General features: G+C 39.8%; 1 long non-coding RNA gene across 2 annotated transcripts; it reads left to right on the top strand.

Moving 5' to 3' along the window:
- The first annotated feature begins 5,629 nt into the window (after window positions 1–5,629).
- On the top strand, window positions 5,630–11,811 carry LOC113628160 (uncharacterized). Of its 2 annotated transcripts, none has more exons than XR_003435903.1 (3): window positions 5,630–6,154; window positions 6,900–7,045; window positions 11,626–11,811. It is a non-coding gene; the product is annotated as an uncharacterized LOC113628160 (long non-coding RNA). The 2 variants fall into 2 exon arrangements; XR_003435902.1 differs by lacking the exon at window positions 11,626–11,811 and adding an exon at window positions 8,465–9,500.
- The last annotated feature ends 3,102 nt before the right edge of the window (window positions 11,812–14,913 follow it).

The raw sequence follows: 14,913 nt of genomic DNA, 5'->3' as shown, positions 1-14,913 counted from the left end.
ACACAAATGAATGCAGAGACAAGGAAGGCAGTGGAAGGAATTGTTATAATACTTAAAGGTCAGGAGCTGTAAGTAAACTACACCAAGGGAATTTTGACCTCCCAGCATCAACCTGTGTTTGAGTTTGGGTTTAAAGTTGGATCCCAGGTGGCAAGTTTTGTTTCCTAGTCTGAGCCTCAAGCCTGAGGCTTGCAGAATGACTGGCCCCAGAACGGATGATGTGATGCCTGGCAAAAGGAGATCTGTGGGTTGTTAATCTGTGGATCAAAAAGCAAACCCTGGCCCAGCAGTGTGTTAATCCTAACGGCTGAGAGGGAACCAATACAATCATTTAAAGGAATGCAGCCAGCGTGGGGTCTCAGAAATAGTTTAAGGAAGCTTCAACTATGTTTAGAATGGACCAAATCAATGAATTGCTGATTTTTCCACCTGTGTTAGCCCACTGACTCCTCAGGGGGTTAAAGCCTGTAGTGCAAATAGAATCCAAACACTTTTTATTTATTTATTTATTTTTGACTGTGTTGGGTCTTCACTGCTGCGCGCGGGCTCTCTCTAGTTGTGGCGAGTAGGGGCTACTCTTCATTGCAGTGCGTGGGCTTCTCATTGCGGTGGCTTCTCTTGTTGCAGAGCACGGGCTCTAGGCTCACAAGATTCAGTAGTTGTGGCACACGGGCCCAGCAGTTGTGGCTCGCAGGCTGTAGCGCGCAGGCTCAGTAGTTGTGGCGCACGGGATTAGTTGCTCTGCGGCATGTGGGATCTTCCCGGACCAGGGCTGGAACCCGTGTCCTCTGCATTTGGTAGGCGGATTCCTAACTACTGCGCCACCGGGGAAGTCCCCCAAACACTTTCTTAATGATTCAGGTCAAAGGAGTAGGCCTAAACTCAGTTTGGAATCCCTTTAGTTACCGGGTTCCTGCAGTCATAGGGGAAATTTAATTGCTCTGTAAATTCTTCATTAAAAATTTGGTACCTTTCACACCTGTCCTTGGTGAAGATCAGCATTTTCTTCCTTTCATCCTCTGGGTTCTGTTTATTGAGTAAATGCTTTTGTTCTAAGAGAATATAAGTTCAAGTCTTCAGAATATAGGTTCAAGCCTTTGTTCTAAGAGAATATAGGTTGAAGGTTCATGATTCCTGCAACATATTTTCAAATGGTTTGGCATAAATAATCAGTATAAAAGTATACACATACAGCAAGGACCTACAATATAGCACAGGGAACTATACTCAGTATTTTGTAATAACCTATAAGGGAAAAGAATCTGAAAAAGTATATATATACATATATATATATATATATATATATGTATATATATATATCTGAATCAGTGTACTGTATACCTGAAACTAACATGCCATTATAAATCAACTATACTTAAATTAAAAATAAATAAATAAATAAATGTATGCACCCACAGGAATAAAGCAGAAGTGGCAAAATGTTATCGTTTTGGTGAATCAAAGTGAAGCATTTATGGGAATTTACTGTTCTACTCTTGCAGATTCACACTTTTTCAAATAGAAAAGTAAAAACAAACAAACAAGCAAACAAACAAAGAAAACCCCTGATATGTGAGGTAGTAGAAAGAAGGAGGTTCTACTATCAAAGTATGAAATCTTAAAATGAGATGGCAATAAAAATTGTTTTGAATTTTTCCTTAAAGAAAATGTGGTGGACATAAGGTTGTAGCGTGAGTCATTAGGAAAGGGTATTTGGATATGATGGAACGCACTATTTACATCTTTGTTAAATGAGGTGGATGATACTTCTCTCCTCAGGGTGTTTTTCCATCAGTGATGATGCATGATTCCAGATTTAGCCACACAATGTCAGCTGATGCCTCTGGTTACCAAAAAAGAAAAAGAAAGAAGGAGAGAGGGGCATAATCAGGACGGTGACAATAAAGGTATGCTTTTTCATAATGACTTAGTCTGAGTTGGCTGATTCATCAGCACTGAGCTCTAAGCTGCTTGGCTAACTAGTCCCAGATTGTGCTGAGAGAAAAAAAATGCTTCCGTGGCACTCAGTGCTTATGAGACCTAATAGTTCATTGTAGTGGATCGTACCTTGGAGACCTCCTTGTTGATTGCTGCTTCGGACTGAGCTGCGTCTTCCCAAAATTCCTATGTCAAAGCCCTTCCCCCCCAGTATGATGGTATGTGGAGAATGGGGCCTTTGGAAGGTAATCAGGTTTAGGTACGTTCATGAGAGTGGGGCCCTCATGATGGGACTAGTGCCCTTATAATAAGAGACACCAGAGAGCTTACTCTCTTTCTCCCCTCCATGTGAGGACACAGTGACAAAGCAGATAAATTCAAAATAATGTGCAAGTGATAACATATGGCTATAATTATGTAATATTTATTTATTTATTTATTTTGGCTGTGCTGGGTCTTAGTTGCAACACACAGTATCTTCGTTGTGACATGCAAGATCTTTAGCTGTGGCATGCACACTTCTTAGTTGCAGCATGCAGACTCTTAGTTGCGGCATGCGTGCAGGATCTAGTTCCCCGACCAGGGATCAAACCCGGGTCCCCTGCATTGGGAGCACACAGTCTTACCCACTGGACCACCAGGGATATAATTATTCAGAACATAATATACCTTGCTAATGTGAACTAATGTTCTGTAGACTTCAGTAATAAAAGAAAATTAATTGCACATGTGGGCTCTTTATTTATTTAACATCTTTATCTCAGTATAATTGCTTTACAATGGAGTGTTAGTTTCTGCTTTATAACAAAGTGAATCAGTTACACATATACATATGTCCCCATTGCTCTTCCCTCTTGCGTCTCCCTCCCTCCCACCCTCCCTATCCCACCCCTCTAGGTGGTCACAAATCTCCAAGCTGATCTCTCTGTGCTATGCGGCTGCTTCCATGTGGGCTCTTTAAAAGACCCCGTATGCCAGCAACGAAGATCCCTTGTGCCGCAACTAAGACCCGGTGCAGCCAAATAAGTAAATAAATAAATAAATATTTTTTAAAAAAAAGTATACGGGAGGATGTGTGTAGGTTATATGTAAATACTACTCTCATTTTTTAAAAAAAGTTAAAACTAAAACTATTATATTATGTGCAGAAGGGGTGACTTGCATAGGATATTACACATGTACACACGTATATCAGCCAGTACAGAAAGGTAGGAACAGTTTTATCTTTTGAATCTTTTGCTATACTGTATTACCAAGAAGATGGTGATAAATAAAATTACAATATAAACTAAAGTCACGCCACAGTATATTTTAACACTTTCACTTTAGAAAAACATAACACAGTTTGGCTACATAGGAAGAATAACACTGTATGCTAAATCTCATAAGAAGGCTGAATATCTCCATGTTATTCTAAGAATTGTCAATTCTATGCATATTTCTTGTACTAGAGGGGAAAAAAGGAGTATTAAAGATAACAGCAATAAACATCTTTCAAAAATTTCTAAATGATTTCTTAAGAAAATGATTTTAATTACTATAAGATTCTCAGTTTATGATTGAAGTGGTTTTCATGTTATGTTTTATATTACACTGAACTATGCAACTTATCAGTATATCTTCCAACCCAATTTCAACCTTCCCTACATCTCTGAAGCTGCCACTGAATTGGTCCTGACTCTACCTAATGGATAATGGTCTGAAATGGATGGATAGATTAAGGAATGAGGTCATATATTGTCAACTGGGGGAAAGAAACAAAAAACAAAACACAACATAAGAGCTGTGAGTTATGTTTTATTTGGGGCAAAATGAGGACTATAGCCTGGGAGACAGCCTCTCAGATATCTCTGAGGAACGGCTCCAAAGAGGTAAGAGGGAAGGTCAGTATACATGTTATTTTAGTGAAGGGGGGTACGTGCAGTCAAGCACACACTTTGATAGGTTACTGCTGGTCACAAGAAGTTTGCTGCTACTCCAAAGGAGCAGAGGTCTCCATTAATGATTTTAGTGCTTTTCTAGATATGAGAAGATGCAATAATTTGGGCTCATAAAATCTCCTGAAAAATATCTAACTGTCTGAAGGCCTGTTCTGCCAGTTTTTCCCAGAGCACAGAGTGTCTCGTTCCTGATCTCCACCCTGAACCCCGTTAGGGTGTGTTGAATGTCAGTGACTACAGTGGCCAGCGACCTAATCCTCGTAGAGGGAGATGGCGAGTGATTATTTTCCATCCATGTAAAACTTCCGTTGCATTTTCACTTGCCACACAGAGTAATCAGATGAATTCAGTGGGTTTAGGCATAGATTAAGCAAGATATTTAAACACCTAATTGAAATAGTCTCTTCTATTTGGTCATACTTTGTCACCGAATTACCCCAATGTTTTGTCCTACTGAAATATACACGTTAATTATATGTATCAATGATATATGTGAGATATAACTCATATTTTATGTCAAGACAAGAAAAATTTAAACAAAAAACTCTTCTGTGCCCTTTGGCCTCCTCTCTCCCCCAACTGCACTGTGCACCTGTATCATGCATCAACCAAACCTGCCCCACTGGGAGCTGCTCAGCCATAAAGACCAGTATTCTCCTAGTATCAGTAAAATGACTCCTGAAAGATAATATTCCTTCTTGATCTCATAAGGGGTCACATGGTGCTTAGATCTGGATTGTGTAAACTGTCAATTATATGCAACGTATAGTCCTCTGTCTCGAAAAACATATAACTGTGCCTTGATTCCTAACAGGTGGAACAGTTCTCAGAGCTTTCTGAGATGTTCTTCCTGGATTATAATCCTCAAATTTGGCTTGTATAAAATTTTCCATTCCTTTCTTAGATCAATCGATTAATTTTTTGTCAACATATACTTATATATATTATATGTATATGAAAGCTTGAATAGATTTATAACAAATATTTTTAATAAATTTGATTGATATGTCTTTTGCCATATTTGTGGGTACATACTAGTTAATTATTTTATCTTTCCAGAAAATTCAACTTTTTTCATTACAAAGTGACATTCCATGTTTTAGTATGAACTTTTTAGTATTTTGTGTTAAAGTCTATTTTGTTGGATATTAAGAAAGCCACATGGGTTTCTTTTTTTTTAAAATAAGTTTATTTTATTTATTTATTTTTGGCTGCTTGCATCTTTGTTGCTGTGCGTGGGCTTTCTCTAGTTGCGGTGAGCGGGGACTAAGTTGCAGTGGGTGGGCTTCTCATTGCGGTGGCTTCTCTTGTTGCACGGCACGGGCTCTGGCACGTGGGCTCAGTAGTTGTGGCACAAAGGCTCTAGAGCTCAAGCTCAGAAGTTGTGGAGCATGGGCTTTGTTGCTCCGCGGCATGTGGGATCTTCCCGGACCAGGGCTCGAACCCGTGTCCCCCGCATGGGCAGAAGATTCCCAACCACTGCACCACCAAGGAAACCCACATGGGTTTCTTTTTAACTAGTGTTTACATGGTCTTTTTCTTTCTTTCCTTATATTTAAGTTGGTACATATTTTTAATATAAATAGGGCATTTTAAAATATTTTAAAAATTAAGTTAATATAATATTTATATAGTTAAATATTATATATTAAATATTATATTTAATGTTTTAATATAATATTTTTATATAATTTTATGTAAATTTTTAATATTTTATATTATTTTAATAATCTGAAAAACTTTAATTTAGAACAGTTTAGTTCTTCTAGATTTAAAGTAATTACTAGGGAGTGCTGCTGGCATCTAGTAGACGAAGGCCAGGGATGCTGCTAAATATCTGACTCTAAGCAGACAGGGTAGGGAGTCTCCAGAGGAAAAGAACCAGATATAGCTTTCTGACGTAAGAGAGGCCATTTTAGGCCTAAGCCATTTGTGATCTAAGCCTGCCCACAATGGTTGTCCTTGAATAGGTCTCAGTAATAATGACCTGAAGGGTCAAGGGCAAGAGAAGGAACAATAGCAAAGATAATAAATCAGATAATAAAGACTCCCAGGTTTTTTTCCCCCCAATGGTAAAGATTACATTTTTGAGCTGTTTTGCAGAATTTAAACCCCCTCAGGTGCTCAACCACTAGATCAATTGGAACCAAAGGGATGACGATGTTGACCTTTTCTGACCCTCCTGACTCCAATCAACTAAAGCGTGGACTCTGTTGACCTTTGCCCTAATTCTATGCTCAATTCTTCTCAGCTCAAGCTCCTTCATGAACATGCAGGTACCCTTAACTTAAATCTTCCTCAATTTTGCTGTTTGGAGAGACCCTGCTTGGGAAGGGTCCCCAGTGTTCTCCTTTCTTGCTGCAAGCAATAAATCCTCCTTCTCCCACTCTTTGGCTTGGTTGTGTCTTTTGGGGGCTCGACACCCACCAAGAGGTGAACCCAGTTTTCAGGTAACACCACCATGCTCAGGACAGCCTCCCACAGCAAAGAATTATCTGGTCCCAAATGTCAAAAGTGCTGGAGATTGAGAAACTCTGGGTTAGAGAGCATTAGTTGATCCCCAAAACATGGAAAAGCTATGTGACACCACATACTCATTCCTACTCGATTGATAATATCAAATGACTGGAAAAAAGCATTCATGTCCACCTTTAGAAAAACTATTAAGTCAGTTGTGATGCGGGCCTGTAAGGGAACATTGTACAACCAGTGAACATTATATAAAGGTTAACTTAAAAAATGGAAATGCTAATCATATAATGTTGAGTAGATAAGTCGAATTTGCAGATGTTAGTGCAGTGCACTCTGATAATAACCATGGGAAAATATGTCTAAGATAAAAATACTGTGAATAAACTCACCAGAATGCTATTATTATTCCTGTGTTAGGGTGGTGAGATCATAGATTTTCAAAAACTATTTTTCTCTATTGAAGATGAGTATATAGATTTTTAGAATAATTTTCCTAAAGATTTACGTCTCTTAAACTTGTTCTTGTCCTCATTTCTCTTTCTAATGTAGGATCTAGATCTATTCCAAATTTGTGGAATTAATTAGATAATTAAGAGGAACCTCAGAACTACAAGGAATGATCAAAGAAGTCATCTGACACATCCTACAAAGAAAAGGAGGATTCCCAAAGATATGAAAGAAGAAAAGGCGTGAAGGTAATTGCGACGTGATAACATTATTTTATGGGCTTGGAATGAGGAAAGCGTGCTCTGTTTTACATCTAGATTTGGAGAAGCAAATAGCTCTAAGAAAAGGAATGCCCTGGGTGGGCATAACCGTCCAGCAATGCTGTGAGCAGATTTCCTTGGCTTCTCAGAGTACAAAATGCAGAAATATGTTGCAGTGGAAAGTTCCGAGACCTGGGTCCTTGCTCTGACTGAAAGAGCTCAGCAGCCTCCCACATATGGCTCCATCTGTCTGAACAGGATTCTAAAATGAGGACTGTGTCATCTCTGTGTCTTTCCCAGTTCTGCAATTCATTCATTCATTCAACAAATTTTTATTGAGCACGCACTGCATTCTAGGCACTGCTCTAGGTACTTGTGGAGGTAAAAACAAAACAATAAAATGAAACAAAATCAGAATAGGACATGGTTCCCGATCCCCAAATAAGCATTTGAACCCTATTTTAGGAGTGGGGGTAGGAGTAAGACAACAGTCGAAAGGCTTTGTTTTGAAGTCACCTTTACAAATAGGTACGTGAAATATACTTAAAGAAAATAACCATGCCCCTTACTAAGACAGTCAAAAGGGAGATCATCATTCTGTCCATTAGTGCTGTTACAATGTTCAGTAAATTAAAAAGCAGTTACAGAATTTTGGTCGCTGCCTAAGAGAAACACATGTTCTAAGGATTCAAGTGAGATAATTAAGATGAAGCAAAAAATGGTATGATGACCTAGTTGAGAGAGAAATACCCTGTATCTTGAATTTAGATCCTTTATTAGATCTTGGTTCTATCCCTTCCCTGTTATCATTATTTCCATGTTCATTCCCCAAATGGACAAGAGTGTCATTCTAACATTCTCAAATTACCTTCTCATAAGAGGGAGTGAAGAATGTTCAGTCTGGCCGAGACTTCCTACTAGGTGCCAAAACCCAAACCTATATTTAAGGTTGACATAAGTCTAGACCAAGACACCCACTAGTCACATACCATAATGTAAACTTTGCCAGTGACATGCTCAGTGCTTTAAGTCAGTCTGTAAGTTTTAGAATTCTAACATAGTTTCCTTTTCTCCGCTTATTACTGAGTCCTTGTATATTCCTAGACCTTCTCTTAATAAAATTAAAAAAAAAAAAACAGCTAACACATACCAGACATTTGCTTCATGCCAGGAACTTTGCAAAGTACCTTACATACATTATGTGATTTTTAGTCTTCACCAAACTGCTACAAGATAGACACCGAAAGTAGATAAGAAATTAAGAAGTAGCTAAAAGTAACATAATAGTAGTAACAGGGAACACACACAGTAAGGTAGCAATGTATATAGTTTTGAAATTATGTCACTTAAAAACATAACCTTTCACTTACTGTACAACATCTGAAATCATGGCAATCACTCCTGTAGTGGATGGGCTGCTGCACTGCGGGGATCCCCACTTCAGGCCTTAATTCACCCGCTTGCTGGGAGTGAAATGGGCTGACAGACCTCAGATCAGTGTCTCTCCGGAGATCACCTCATCTGAAGAGAGCTGCCCTACCGAAGACCATACGCCCTTCCCTCCAAGGACTGGTTACAACAGGGGAATGAAAGCCCCAACATTGGACGACCTAGAAGAGCCATCTCAGCTTCAGAGCATCCTGGAGGGTTGATTGGGGACTTCTTAAAACAGCATCCTTCCCTTCTTGTAAGTATTGGTTCCGACACCATTCCTTAACAAACCTCTCAAATGCTCATCTCCACCCAGAGTCTGCGTCCCAGGAACTAAACCCAACCCAACCCAAAATGTGTCAAGAATCCCATAATTTCAAAGCATGGTCAGCCAAGTGATTATAAACTGTGTGAATGAATGAATGAACTAGCTACAAGGAAGCCCCTCTGTGGCCAGTAGATAGAAATGCCCTCCATCCTTTACCTGGGTCAGTCTTAGATGATCTGAGGGCTTGAGGAACATATTCCTTGCATAAAACGTATTCACAGCGCTAAGTGCCTCACATGAGCAATCTCGTTTTATTCTTCTCACAACCCTATGAGGCAGATACTATTTTGTTCCCATTTTGAATGTGAAGAAACTGAGGATTAGAGTGGTTAATATCATGTCAAAGGTAAGTAAGTGGGATGCAGAGCTGTAATATGAATCCATGTCTTTCTGACCCTAGAACCTGTGTTCTAAAGCTGCCTTGCTATAGTGTCTCACTGGCTAGTATATCTTGGTTTCCTCCACAGTTCCTTATGCATAGAAATAAATTAATGCTTTTTCCTTGATTTGTTGATTTGGCAGTACTTAAAACAGGCCTTTCCATGAGGGTGGTCAAGCATTTAAAAATGACCTTAAGCTGACTTGAACTGTGCACATAAACTCTACTGTGTTGCTCTGCCTTATAGGGATTTAACTGGCTACTTAATAAGGTGGGGAACCCCAATTCCTTATTTGTATCTGAGGCCACAGGCTAGGAACCAACACATAGTACACTAAGATGCATTTGCTGGTTGAATGAATGAATAAATTAATGAATAAGAAAAACTTCTTCATTTCAAAATTTTAACAGAGAGGGGAAGAACGCTCCTTTACATTTTACAGAGGATTATTGTGTGTGCAGATTTGCCAATCAATGTTTTAGTAGACTGACCTTATGTGTCACCAGAAGAATAATTACTAAGCACACAGAAAACTGATGTTCAATTTTGAACTGAGACGAATAGTAAATGTCGATTAATACTGTACAGAGTCATAGGTTTTAATCAATTCAACTGAATACATGCTGAGCTTACATATAAGATAACGTGAAGATCCAAACTTGATATCAAGGAGATTACATTGTAAAATTATGAGGATGCACACACACACAGATCTTTAATACAGATAACGTGATAAATGCTAGAAGGCAGACAAATAAAGGACTGTGGGAGGAGCCATGAGGAGACTGATTTGGTAAGGGAGAGGAGATAAAGACTTCATTTTGTAGACTGACCGAAACACACTTCTGAACAGTTACTCCCCTACTCAAGAACTTTCAAGAGCTCCCTGTTGCCTACAAATACAGCGAAAACCCCTTGACATGGCCTTGAAGACCCTGGTTTGCTAGGACACCATCCTCTAAGTGTGGGGTCATCAATTCATCCTGGTTTTCCCAGGACTTACCCATGTTAGTATTGAGAGTCCTGCTTCCCTGGAGAGCACCTCAGTCCCAGGCAAACCAGGACAGGTGGTCACCCTAACAACACATTTCAGTGTTTGAGGAGGCCAAAGTGAGCCTCTCTCAGATGCCTGCAAACTTACCCTGCTTTCTCACTTCCAAGTTTTTCTTCTTGCCTCATTTCCTTTCCCCAGCCTTGTATTCCAATCCACCTCATAATTCAAGAACCATATTCAGTATCTCCATCACTAAGTCTTGATGATGATATTACCTGTGTTAATACCACTACTACTAATAATAGCTAACCTTTATTAAAATTCCTGTAGCATTTTAAGTGGATCTTCGTATTAATCTTCACCCTCGATCATGTAAGTTCTACAGTTATCCCTATATTACAGAAGCATAAAGTGACGTTCAGAGAGAATATTGTAATTCATCCAAAGTGAGCTAGCTGACAAGCGGCAAGGTGGAGATTTAACTCAGATCTAACACAGCACTCCATGCTTCTCATCACAATGGTACACATCGTCTCCCTTCCTAGATTCTTCCTGGGTGAAATTAACACCACCTGTAAAATGAATGCTTCTTTGGCCACTTAACACTACAATACACGAAGAGCAATGTCCACTTGACTTGTTTCGGCTCCCATGCTAGGAGCTCCTTGATACCAGGAGCTAAGTCCAAGTCATTTCTTAATCCCCAAGAGCATGAAAGAGACATAAAAATATATGTTACATGAGAGACTAGATGTGTGGACAAGTGGAAGAGATTTTTAAACTGAGCCTTAAAGAAAGAGTAGGTTTTAGATGGAGAGGATATGCCAAGCAAAGTGAATACTGATACTAATTTTTATTACTAAGAATGTCTGGTGAATTCTTACTCTGCATCAGACCGTATGGCATCCCATGCTCATAAATAACCTATGGAGAGAAATGCTCTTACTATCCTTGTTTTTCCTGTGGGGAAATCGAGGCTCAGAGAAATGAAACCAGTTGCCCGAAGTTACATAGCTGGTAAACGGCAGAGGCAGATTTCAGCCTCACCCTTATGTGACTCCCTAGCAAGAGCTGTGGATTCTGAAGAGAGGGGAGAAATTACAGGGCGTGCCGGCAAAAGCGCCAAGTCAGCTGGTTTAGATGAAGCACAGAGGACACGAAGAGGATGTTAATAACAATAAGGATGATAATGTTGGTGGGTCCTTGTTTTGTCAACCCCTCGCATTCCCTGTGGCATTGGAAGGTGGGCACACCCAGAGTTCACACTTGAGCACGTTATTGACAAAGCGCTTTTCACGGTCACCTCTCTCGTTTACTCCTCACAACAACCCTTTAAATAGGTAATGTTATTATCCTCATTTTTGAATCAAAGAAAATGAGGCTTAGAGGACTTGGGTGGCTACTGAAGCTTGATGCCTAGAAAAACATCTTCCAGGTTTGTGACCACCACCAAAAGCTGATCCCAACAATACCATCCCAGCACACACCGCACCCGCGCGCCTCCCCCACGTGCGCCTTCCAATCAAGCTTCTCAAAGAGGTTTCAGCTGAAGCCCATTCCAGCAGGCGGCGTTCCAGAGAGCAGGAACCGTCTCCACTCTTCCTCCGGAGATTCTGCATTTGTAAGTAATTCACCGTTTTTTAGGGGGGAAGGGGACCCCAACTGCTCTCTGGGTGTGTTCCTCTTACTGAGGCGGCCCTGTGTGGTGACACGTGATGTGCTAGACGGAGGAAAAGGGCGGTCTGGCTAGGTCCCCTCACTGCTGGCTTGATCCCCACCAGCCGAATAAGATGCAATGAAAGTTGCCAAGAGTACTCTTTAGCTCACAGCAGTGTCCCGTTGGTGAAGAGGCCGCTGCTGGAACTCTGGTCAGCTGAAAGGCTTGTCTTTGAGACCAAAGAGAAGGTGAGGGTGAGGCCTCAGCTCGGATGAGAGCTGGCGGGAGAGCCTGGCCGCCTACCCGACTGTCTTCTGCCATGTAGCGCTGCTCGCGATGAAAGGTCGCGCTTTTTTTGATGTTATTCTCTCTTCTGTGGGCTAAGAATCCAGTTATGTGTTGCAAGGTGTATTCTTTGTGGTACATGAAAGGCTAGTCATCTCCCGGTGCTTTTCACTTCTTTTGAAATTTGGCAACGTCTTGATCTTTCGGAAGATGAGTTTTGATACTCCAGTGCGTGGAGAAATAAAAGTAAACCGAGGTGGGTTTCAGATATATTTGTATGAATATGAACTTCTTGGAATCAATTTCAGTTTTTGAGTCGGCCCTTTGACGATACGATGCAGACTCCTTTAGTAGAATCTCGCCTGTGGTCCCTGTCGTCTGGCTTCTCAGAAATCGGTCCTTTTTATACAATAAGTATTTGGTTTGACAAAAATGAAGTTGGAAAGCTCCAGAGCAATTTTTGAACTTTGGCCTTCAGTCTTAGAAACAGGGTTTAGTGAACATTCTGAGGAAAAAGATGATGCTCTGCACTTTAGAGCTTCCTTGGGAGAAATAATGAGAATATAGCTGTTGTTCCTGTGTACAGATACAGAAGAGCCCTTAACTTCCCGGTTTTATTTTCCTGGAGTCTCCCCTAGCTTCTGAGTGTTGTGTGTGTTATGCAAGTGTCCGGAGGCTTGTTTCCTTGACATTTGAGCTTTGCAAAAGAAAAGGTTTATCTCTGTATGATTACTGTTACTTATTCGTATTTATTCAGGAACTATGCCTATAAAGTTACAAATGTGTTGGAATGTAAATAGCAAAAGCACTATATAAGTCCTTATATTTGAATCCATTTTTTCAAAGTCGTTTTAAATTGGTTCAGTTAACTTACTATTACAATGAACTATTTTATGCACAAGCTTAAATTTATAGTAGCTTTAAAGATATCTTTGGAATTTTCACCTCACTTTCCTGTCTTGGCTATAAACTCCTTGAAATATGCTAGTGCCTTTTCTGGTTACCCCACAGAGCACAATGGGTTTGAGAGTCTGGTTGAAACAGAAAATCCTAATGGGCTGTTGATCTTCGAATGTTAACAAATGTCACTTCTTACAAGTGGAAACAATTTTATTGAACAACTTTATTGAAACAGATGGTTATCTGTAGTCTGGGGGCGGGGAAGAAAAGCTTCCCAAATTATTAAAATTTGATGTTGAAGAAAATTTTAAAACCATATGCATATGTCTCCAGAAAGTTAATCTAAAAATGATAGCCTTCCTAGATTCTAGGAGGACCAACAGCAGTTGTAGTTTTCAAGGATTCCTGCAGATTATGCTGAGTACTACATAAATGACTACAGCTGGAAAGGATATTCAATCTGTGTTGGGGGAATGTCATCGTGTAATTATTTCTCTTCCTGTGGATATATTGTGATTTTTATTAGATGCGCATTGTATTTATAAGAACAGTAATTTTTTACTTATAAGTACATTGAAGATAAATCGTTTTATAGAACCATTTGATATATTTGTATTAAAAGACAAAAATATATATGAATTTATTTGGGATTAGTTTTTTCTTATAGAATGCATTCACCTGTTTGCTATATGGGGTTATTGCATGCACTGCCTCAATTCAGCATGGCCCTAAAGAAACAGTCCCCAAATAAATGATGATGGTAGTATTGATAATAAGAGAGGTTTACTAGATGCGTGGCACTCTGCCATAGTATCGGTGTGTATTATCTCATTTAATTTGCACTCAATCCTGTGAGGCGGAATTGTTAATCTCTACTTGACAGATGCAGACTGAATTTTTTTGACTTCAGTACTTGCAGGTGGTGATGAAACACTTAAATGAGGGCGATGCATTCATTCCCAGGAGGTTCTGGATCGTTATGTTCTCTTTCGTTTGACTTGCCCTTTCACCTTATCCTTAGTAACTCAGTGAATTAGAGCAGGTGATGATGAAGCCAGTCACTGGTTGGATCCTTAACTAGTTACTTTTTTGGTCTGTTTTCATAATTTCCTGAAGACATGGAGTCTATGCTTGACTGGAGAGAATTAGGATGTGGCCAACATGGGCTCAGTGTTTCCTCAGGCAACAATCAGCTGCCTGGATGAGGTGCAGCTGCCTCCTGACTGCCTTTAGTGCCTCACCTTACCTCCGTGGTCCCTGGTGTCATTTGCTTTGTGCCCATGCTTTATTCCAAGTTCTCCCGAAAAGCAAGTTAACTAAGCAGCAAATATTTGTCTATGAGAGGTTTTGAATGTGTTAAACTCTGGTGTCTAATACATTTAGTTCATGTGATTTGTTCCTTTACTTATTGTTTGAAAACAATGAAAATTATATAAGATAACGTTTTAAAATGGTCATGGAATGCCGGAGGCACATGTGTGAACTCTAAAACTTGGATTCAAAACTACTTTGAGATAAATAGTAAAATTCTCCTTTCCAACCTTAAGTAAAGCAGACATTTTGAAGAGTTTAATTTGCCCTCAATATAGAGGGAAACACAAGGTTGCAGGCACGTGTGGACCCTACCCCCCCCATCCCTGCACGGGTACATGCACGCACGCACACATAGGCCGCATTCCAATCTGGATTCTGATACTTATTTGAAATAGGACCTTAAACCACCTGAGTTTTCTCATCAGTATAATAAGGGAATTTGGTTGAAGTTCCCTTCGTACAGCAAGGTGCTATTAATCTGAAGTTATGGCATCTGTTTTCTTTTTTTTTACGTCTCAAGTAGAAGAGGCAGCAAGATTCTTTTCCTCATCAGAATTTTAGATGATA

This window comes from Aethalodelphis obliquidens, unplaced genomic scaffold (genome assembly GCF_003676395.1).
Source record: "Aethalodelphis obliquidens isolate GAN/ISIS:26980383/991018 unplaced genomic scaffold, ASM367639v1 scaffold22, whole genome shotgun sequence".
Classification (NCBI taxonomy): Eukaryota; Metazoa; Chordata; class Mammalia; order Artiodactyla; family Delphinidae; genus Aethalodelphis; species Aethalodelphis obliquidens.
The sequence above is the reverse complement of the archived record's forward strand: the minus strand, read 5'-3'. Positions and strand labels throughout refer to the sequence as shown.